This window comes from Hemitrygon akajei, unplaced genomic scaffold (assembly GCF_048418815.1).
Source record: "Hemitrygon akajei unplaced genomic scaffold, sHemAka1.3 Scf000044, whole genome shotgun sequence".
In the NCBI taxonomy this organism is placed as follows: Eukaryota; Metazoa; Chordata; class Chondrichthyes; order Myliobatiformes; family Dasyatidae; genus Hemitrygon; species Hemitrygon akajei.
Genome location: NW_027331930.1, coordinates 2,855,672 through 2,863,772, shown reverse-complemented (window position 1 = coordinate 2,863,772; position 8,101 = coordinate 2,855,672). Strand labels below are relative to the sequence as shown.

The 8,101-nt window shown below is 43.9% G+C and overlaps 2 long non-coding RNA genes across 2 annotated transcripts; both read right to left on the bottom strand.

Annotated features, from left to right (window-relative positions):
- Positions 1–1,039: 1,039 nt before the first annotated feature.
- Positions 1,040–1,703, bottom strand: LOC140720509 (uncharacterized). Its single transcript, XR_012097207.1, has 3 exons — positions 1,588–1,703; positions 1,238–1,260; positions 1,040–1,149 (listed from the first exon to the last, which is right to left on the bottom strand). It is a non-coding gene; the product is annotated as an uncharacterized lncRNA (long non-coding RNA).
- A 20-nt stretch (positions 1,704–1,723) lies between these two features.
- LOC140720508 (uncharacterized) lies at positions 1,724–3,137 on the bottom strand. Its single transcript, XR_012097206.1, has 3 exons — positions 3,007–3,137; positions 2,239–2,334; positions 1,724–1,821 (listed from the first exon to the last, which is right to left on the bottom strand). It is a non-coding gene; the product is annotated as an uncharacterized lncRNA (long non-coding RNA).
- Between the last annotated feature and the right edge of the window lie 4,964 nt (positions 3,138–8,101).

The following is an 8,101-nucleotide window of genomic DNA, read 5'->3' as shown; positions in this document are numbered from 1 at the left end:
CTATCTTTGCATTTTTACCATCAGTCCTATCCCTTCACTCCAGTTCCAACCCCCCTCCCCACCAAATTAGTCTAAACCCTAACCAACAGCTCTATGAAACCTCTCTCTCTGAGAATATTGTTCTCCGTTGGGTCCAGGTGCGACACATCCCTTTTGAGCAGGTCACTCCTCCACCAGAAGAGATCCCAATGAATCAAGAACCTGAGGCCCTGCCCCCTGCACCATCTTCTCAGCCATGTTTATCTGTCAAATTATCCTGTTTCTACCCTCACCAGCACGTGGCACAGGCAGCAATCCAGAAATTACAACCCTGGAGGTACTGCTTCTGAGCTTTCTACCAAGCTCTCCAAATTCTATTTTCAGGACCTCTTTGCTTTTGCTTCCTATGTAATCGGTCCCAAGTTGCAAAATGATAGCTGGCTCTTGACCCTCCCTCTCCAAAATGCTGCAGACACGATCCGAGACGTCCCTGACCTTGGCACCTAGGAGACAACATAGCATTCCGGTGTCTGATTCTTGTCCATAGATTCTCCTGTCTGTTCCCCGAATAATTGAGTCCCCGATCACTACTGCTCCCCTCTGCTCCCTCTAACAACGGTGAGATTTGCTGATCCAGAAGAGGGAATTCCTACGTCAGTCAGAGTCTGCACTCACAGGGCACGCAGGACTTGTGTATTTCCCTAACAATCCCGGTCACCACACTGATACCCGTTTTTAGTCGGTATTAAATTCCCAGCATCTGTGGTAGGATTCAAATTCATGTCATGGTGTGTTAGTTCAGTATGCCTGGGATCAGGACACAGTGGTTCATCTGCCAGTCCTGTGAATTGGTTGTATTGTGACCCTGTGCTGGTGTGTTCAGGGGTCTGACATCTCCAGCTGACCATGTGACAGTGATGCCTCCCAGTGAGTGGGGTTGATGTGGAATAAACTTCAGTTCCCCTTCAGTCCATTATCGCAGCCAATCCTTGCTTCAACTTATAACATAACTGTGTTTCGTGAACAGCGAAAAATGAATCTTTGTAAATGTTACCTCGCTTAATGGTATCAAGTTTTTCTCTCAGCATATTCAACAAATAGGGCTGAACGAATTTTCCAACCGGCAGGGCCTCATCTGTCACTGACAATTCCTGGATATCGTCAATAATCCTGTAAATATTAAACTGCTGGTGATAAACTGGAATTTTTGAACTATTTTACAAATCTGTGCAGGGTTTCAGTAAAGAGCATGTCCTACCTCCTGTTCCGACGAGCTTCCTCCTGAAATAAATAAAAACACAAATCTGATTAGACTTGGGCTTACTGTCCACATCGTTGACCGATTCATTGCAGTTTAATTTACGATTAATTATGCTGAAAATTCATCGCTTAAAGATTGTATGTTGCTGATAAATGATCGAATATCTGTCTCCGAATGTCATTAGCGGAGTGATTGGAGGTTCGTCATGCAAGGAGAACACTCTGTGTGAGGTCACCAGCAGCGGCAACTGATTTGGTAGAATTGGCCGCTGTGCTGTGTTTATTTCAAATATACCACTGTTCATTTAGTTCAATTTGACAGAAACAAATTAAAATTTAATAACTCACCTTGAGAAATATCACACCATCTTTTTGATCCATCTGCTCCTTTAACTTCAAGATTTCCTCCTGAATAAACCTGATATTCTCTTGAATCTCTTGAAGATTTTTCTTCATTGGATTAAGAATCCTCTTCTCTTCTTCCCTGAGATCCCTGAGTGAGCTCTGCTCTTTCTCAATGATAATCTGGCGCAGTTCAGCAAACTGGGATGTGATGTGGGACTGAACGCTGTGTGACTGTTCCTGTCGAATGAAAGGTGAAGATTAGTTTACTGCATTGCTGTGTTGTATTTCCTTATGACATAAAAGTGACCATTCGGTCCATTGGGGTCCATACTACTTCTGAGACATTCCCGTCAACCCCATTTCCTCACGTTTTCCTGAAACCTATTCTCCCTCACTGACCCATTAACGGCCAACTGATTCACATACACCCTCCTCGACCTTCTCAGGGTTAATTGTAATTAACCATTCATCCAGCATGTCCTTGGGATGTGTCGGAGTCCCTCGTGGTCACAGGGAGAGCATGCAAACTCCACACAGACAGCAGCAGAGGTCAGGATCGAACCCAGGTCACTGGAGCTGCGATACTCTGTTATTCTGCATTAAATGGAGCAAAACCCGACAGTAATATCAGAAATTCCGCTCAGGAAGCCTCACCCGAACTCCGGAAATCTTCTCTTTCTGTTGTTGCTCCTTTTCCTGGAATTCTGATTTCTTTTTTGTGAGAGAGTCTAAGGAAGATTTTAGCTGATCCTGGAAGTCAGAGAGTGAAGGAAATAGAAATAAAGATGCATCAAAAGAAACAGGTGATCAAACCCGATTATCACACAAAATGCCGGAGGAACTCAGTGAGTCAGGCAGCATCTATTCAGGGGAAATAAACAGTCGGTGTTTCGGGATGAGACCCTTCATTAGGACTGAGAAGGAACGGGACAGAAGCCAGAATAAAAAGGTTGGGAATGAGAACCAGCTGACAGCTGACGGGTGAGACAATGTGAGGGGTAGCGTGGGGGAGGGTGATGAAGTGAGAAGCTGGGAGGGGACAGGTGGAAGAGGTAAAGGGCTGGAGGAGAAGGAATCTAATACGATAGGACAATCGACCATGGAGGAAACGGGAGGAACTGGGCTGTTTGCGTCCCTGAATGGTGACGAGGGAGGAGGTTAGGAGTCAGGTGATTCACTTGTCCCGCTTGCAGGTGTCGGTGCCAGGAGGGAGATCAGTGGGGAGGAGCGAGTGGATAGATACAGGACGTAGAGCGCGATCCGTATGGAGAGCGGAGAGTTGCGGGGTGCGGAGGTGGGCTGTGTGACGGAGAGATGCTAGAATCCCGTTGGAAATGAATGATGTGTTGGTTATGGAAGCTCGTGTGATGATATGTAGGACAAAGGAAATATTTTAAGTATTGAACTAACGTTAGCTTTTACCATATAGTTTTTAACAGCTTCTTTAATCGGCCTGAAGCGGTGCTCTCGGTGTTCCTCCGCCACTGCACAGATCAGACAGATCAGTGTCTTGTCCGTTTCACAAAACAGCTTCAGTTCTTCCTCATGTTCCTCACAGTGAAGTTTACTTTCATTCCCTTTGGGATTCAGGTTTAGATTTCGAGCTTTTTCAGCCAGATTTGCTAAGGCCCGATTCACCCTGAGGGTGCGGTCAGCAAACTCCTCTCTGCATTCCGGGCAGGAGTTTCTCTCTTCCCTTTCCCAACACCGTGTGATACAAGAGCGACAGAAGTTGTGTCCGCACTCCAGTATAACCGGATCGATGAAGAAATCCAGGCAGACGGGACAAATTGCCTCCTCGGTCCAACTCTCGGCCGGTCCTTTCGAAGCCATGTTAACTCCCAGCACTTCCTGATTCAGAATGCTTTCACTTTCGGGGAGCTGCTGATCCCCTGCAGTACCGCGATTGTCCACTACGCGCGCTGCAGACTCAGGGAATGAACATTCTGCTGCTGGATATGTTCAGTGGAAATTCTGGTTAGTGTGGGATCAAAAACACATTAAACGGGCAACAGATAAGAAAACGCGGCCATGGACTGTCTTAAGCCCGGCTACGAGCGGAGGAGGGTTGGCCATATGGCCAGCAACCCCATCTCTTTAAAAACACAGAGCGACAAAAAGGTCAGCTGAACCTCCAAAGGCCTCATCCCTGCGGTCGGAAGGACCTTCCCCTGGAAGACGATTGAAGTCCTTCGCTGAAAGGAGAAGCCATGTGCCCCCCTGGGGTGGTTCACTACTACAATAACTGTGAGGCTTCCTCAGCCAACCCGGCCACTCCCTGTCCAGTGTAGAGGATCCCTGTAGTTCCAATGGTGTCCCTGTAGTCTAGAATGTGCCAGTCGGCAGCATTCCTGTACTACTGGGCTTCGTAAACTTTTTATTTATATGCCATCGACCAATACCAGTAACCGTGGACCCCAGGTTGGGAACCCCTGCTCTCCGGACATCTCGATTTGATGGCAGGCCAACAAGTTTTGAGCGTCTTTCCACGAGTTGATGATCTTCCAGCAGCACTCGCTGTCCGTTTTCCTGTGCGTCCTGGGAACAGCCCGAGGATCAGTGAGCCTTCTGTCACGCAGCTGCTGTGGCACAGGCCCTTGCATCTTTCTCCACAGATCTTCGCCAGCCCACAGTCCGCAAAGAGGCGAGTGACCGTCTCGTCCCCAATGCAGTAATCTCGGGGCAGCGCGCTGTGGGAGTGATCTCCGGGCATGCAGCAAGGATCAGACTGGGAGGGGCCCTCTCGTCTCCACTGCAGTAATCTCGGGGCAGCGCACTGTGGGAGTGATCTCCGGGCATGCAGCAAGGATCAGACTGGGAGGGACCCTCTCGTCTCCACTGCAGTAATCTCGGGGCAGCGCGCTTTGGGAGTGATCTCCGGGCATGTAGCAAGGATCAGACTGGGAGGGGCCCTCTCGCCGTCTGACAGGTGAGGTCTTGGTGCCTGTCGGTGAGATCTGGTGATGAGGCATTCTGCCAGATGGTCTGGACTGTCTGCTCAGGGAACCACTCCACTGTGTCCATCCAGTCCTTCTCTTGCAGTAACTGCAGGACATTCCGTGCTGACCACTGTCTGGTGTTCTTGTGGTCAAAGCTGCTGGTCTGAAAGAACTGTCACCAATTTCATTAACACAAGGTTCACATGGAGAAGCTTCCTGACTGAGACAGACACAGTCTCACAGGGTATTTACAGGGTAGGGGCAGGAATGATGTTTCTCCTGGCTGGGCAGTGGAACCAGGAATCACAGACTCAAAATCCGTGATCACCTCAGCAGGACTGAGATGAGGAGAAATTTCATCTCCGCAGGAAACCCCGCAGGAAAATGCTTCTGGGGGTTGGATGTGCTGACTTATCTGGACTCTGATAATACAATTTATTTTGCAATTTGAGTTTCGGGAAATTTGCTTTAATTCTGAGAACAAACTGTGACTGACATCTCCAGCTCCCAGCAGCATCCCGTCCTCACACACTCACAGCCAATCAGCCATCAATGCTGGGAGAAGGATGCTCCCATTGGCTGAGGGGTGTCAGTGGGCGGGACGGTTGGAACCGGGACCGAGTGAGGCCGGAGACCGGGAGCTGAGCCTCGGGTTTCGGCTGCACCACCGGCGGGTCGCGAATCCTTTCGAAGGCAGAGCTGAAGATTCGGGCGGAGATTCCGTGAGATGTTTCAGCTACACGGAGGGCGCCCGGCCTTTCCCCGCCGAGGATCGGGGCCTGTTGTCTGGAGTTGTCTCCCAGACCTGTCCCTTCCTGCCGGGAGACGGGAGCTGCCCCGCAGCGGCTGCCGATGGATCTCCGGAGCTCTCACCGCTCCCCTGTGCAATCCGAACGGCTGAAAACCAAGGGATGCCTGGCCACTCGGCCCGTTGCGCCTATTCCACCCTTTCCTCAGAATATTCCTTTCTTTTCAAATCTTTTTATTGATTTTAAACAAACATAAATGAAACATGAATACAAAGAGCTTGAGAGTACATAATTAATAGGTTAAGGTATAAATACAAATAGATGATAATAACCTCCCAAACTCATAGTGGTTACAAAAAATGGAGAAAATAAGAAACCCTCCCCCCCCCAAAAAAATGAAAAAAATCCTAACCGACATGGGCCATTGCATTATATCAATTATACACAGTAGCGTCAATAACTCCGCACCTCCATCCAAATAATTAAGGACAATAAAAGTAAGGTTTAGGAAAAGTCAGTTTAGCTTATATGAAAATGTTGAATAAATGGTCTCCAAGTTTCTTCAAATTTAACTGAAGGGACAAAGACAACACTTGTAATTTTTTCTAAACTCGAACAAGAAATAGTTTGAGAAAACCACTGAAATATAGTTGGAGGATTAATTTCTTTCCAGTTCAATAGGATAAAACTTCTAGCCATTAATGTAACAAATGCAATCTTCCGCCAGGCTGGCGGGGAATAAAAGACTATTATCCACCATTGGTAAACCGGAAATTGCAGTAATAGGATGTGTTTGCAATTTGATATTCAGAACTGTTGAAATAATACCAAAAATATCTTTCCAATAATTTTGCAAACAGGGGCAAGACCAGAACATGTGGGTCAATGAAGCGACTTCAGAATGACATCTGTCACTGGTTGGATTAACATAAGAATAAAATTGAGCGAGTTTATCCTTGGACATGTGAGCCCTATGAACAACCTTAAATTGTATTAGGCATGTTTAGCACAAATAGAAGAAGAATTGACTAATTGTAAAATTTTCTCCCACTGCTCTGTGGGTATAAGACAGTGAAGTTCTTTTTCCCATTCCTTCTTAATTATTTCTGATACTCCTGGCTGTATTTTCATGATCATATGATAAATGATGGCTACTTAACCCTTCCGGGAAGGATTCAGAGCTAGAAATTTTCTGTAATGTCCATTGGACATAATTTCAGAAAATACTAACATTCAAGAAATTTCTAACTTGCAAGTATCTAAAAAAAATGAGTTTTAGGCTGTATAGCTGTTCAAAGGACATAAAACTGTTATCTAAAAATAGATCATGAAAACATGTTATACCTTTTGTTTTCCATAACACAAAGGCCTGGTCCATAAAAGAGGGCTGGAAAAAGAAGTTAGATATAATAGGGCTTGATTATTCAAGCCAAAGAATTTACAAAATTGAAACCATATTCTTAATGTATGTTTAATTATAGGATTAGTTATTTGTTTATTCGGTTTAGATAAAGCAAAAGGAAGCGAAGATCCTAAAATAGAAAACAATGAGAAGTTTTGTACAGATTTACACTTCAAATTTACCCATTGTGGGCAAGGTACTATGACCGATACTTGTGTCCAAAATATTAAATACTGAATATTAACTGCCCAATAGTAAAATCTCAGGTTTGGCAAAGCAAAACCACCTTCCTTCTTAGGCTTCTGTAAATATTTTTTACTTAATGTAGGATTTTTATTCTGCCACACATACGAGGATATTTTGGAGTCAATAATATCAAAAAAAGATTTAGGAATAAAAATTGGTAATGCTTGGAATAAATATAAAAATTTGGGTAATACTATCATCTTGATGGTATTAATTCGACCAACCAATGACAGAGATAATTGGGACCACCTGGTAACAAGTTGCTTGATTTGTTCAATTAAAGGTAAAAAATTAACTTTCAATAAACCTTTATGTTTCCTGGTAATTTTAATACCCAAATAAGTAAAATGATCTGTGACAACTTTAAATGGTAAGTGTTTATAAATTGGAACTTGCATATTTAATGGAAATAATTCACTCTTATTAAAATTCAGTTTGTAGCCAGAAAAGCTACTAAACTGAGCAAGCAAGGATGAAATATCAGAAATAGATCTCTCAGGGTCAGATATGTATAGTAACAAACCATCAGCATATAATGATAACTTATAAGTCCCTTACCCACAGGTAGTACCAAAAATATTAGGTGATTCACGAATGGCAACGGCTAAAGGTTCCAAAGCAATGTCAAATAATAGAGGACTTAAAGGACAGCCTTGCCTCGTACCACGGGACAACTGAAAAAAAGGAGATCTTTGAGTATTGGTAAGAACTGAAGCAAAAGGATTATAATAGATTAATTTAATCCATGATATAAATTTCAAGCTAAAATTAAAATTCTGCAACGTATCAAATAAATATAGCCATTCAACTATATCGAACGCCTTTTCAGCATCTAAGGAAATGACATTCTGGTATTTTAGATGAAGAAGTATAAATTATATTAATTAATTTTCTAATGTTAAAAGATGAATAACAGTTTTTAATAAATCTGGTCTGATCTTCTGAGATAATTTGAGGTAATGCATTTTCTAATATAGTGGCCAAAATTTTGGTAAAAATCTTAGAATCCGTATTCAGCAAGGATATTGGCCGATAGGATGCACATTCAGTGGGGTCTTTATCTTTTTTAAGAATTGGAGAAATGGAGGCATCATAAAAAGATTGTGGTTATTTACCTACAGTTAACGCATCTTTAAAAATTTTACAAAGCCAAGGAGCTAGTACAGAAGAAAAGGATTTTA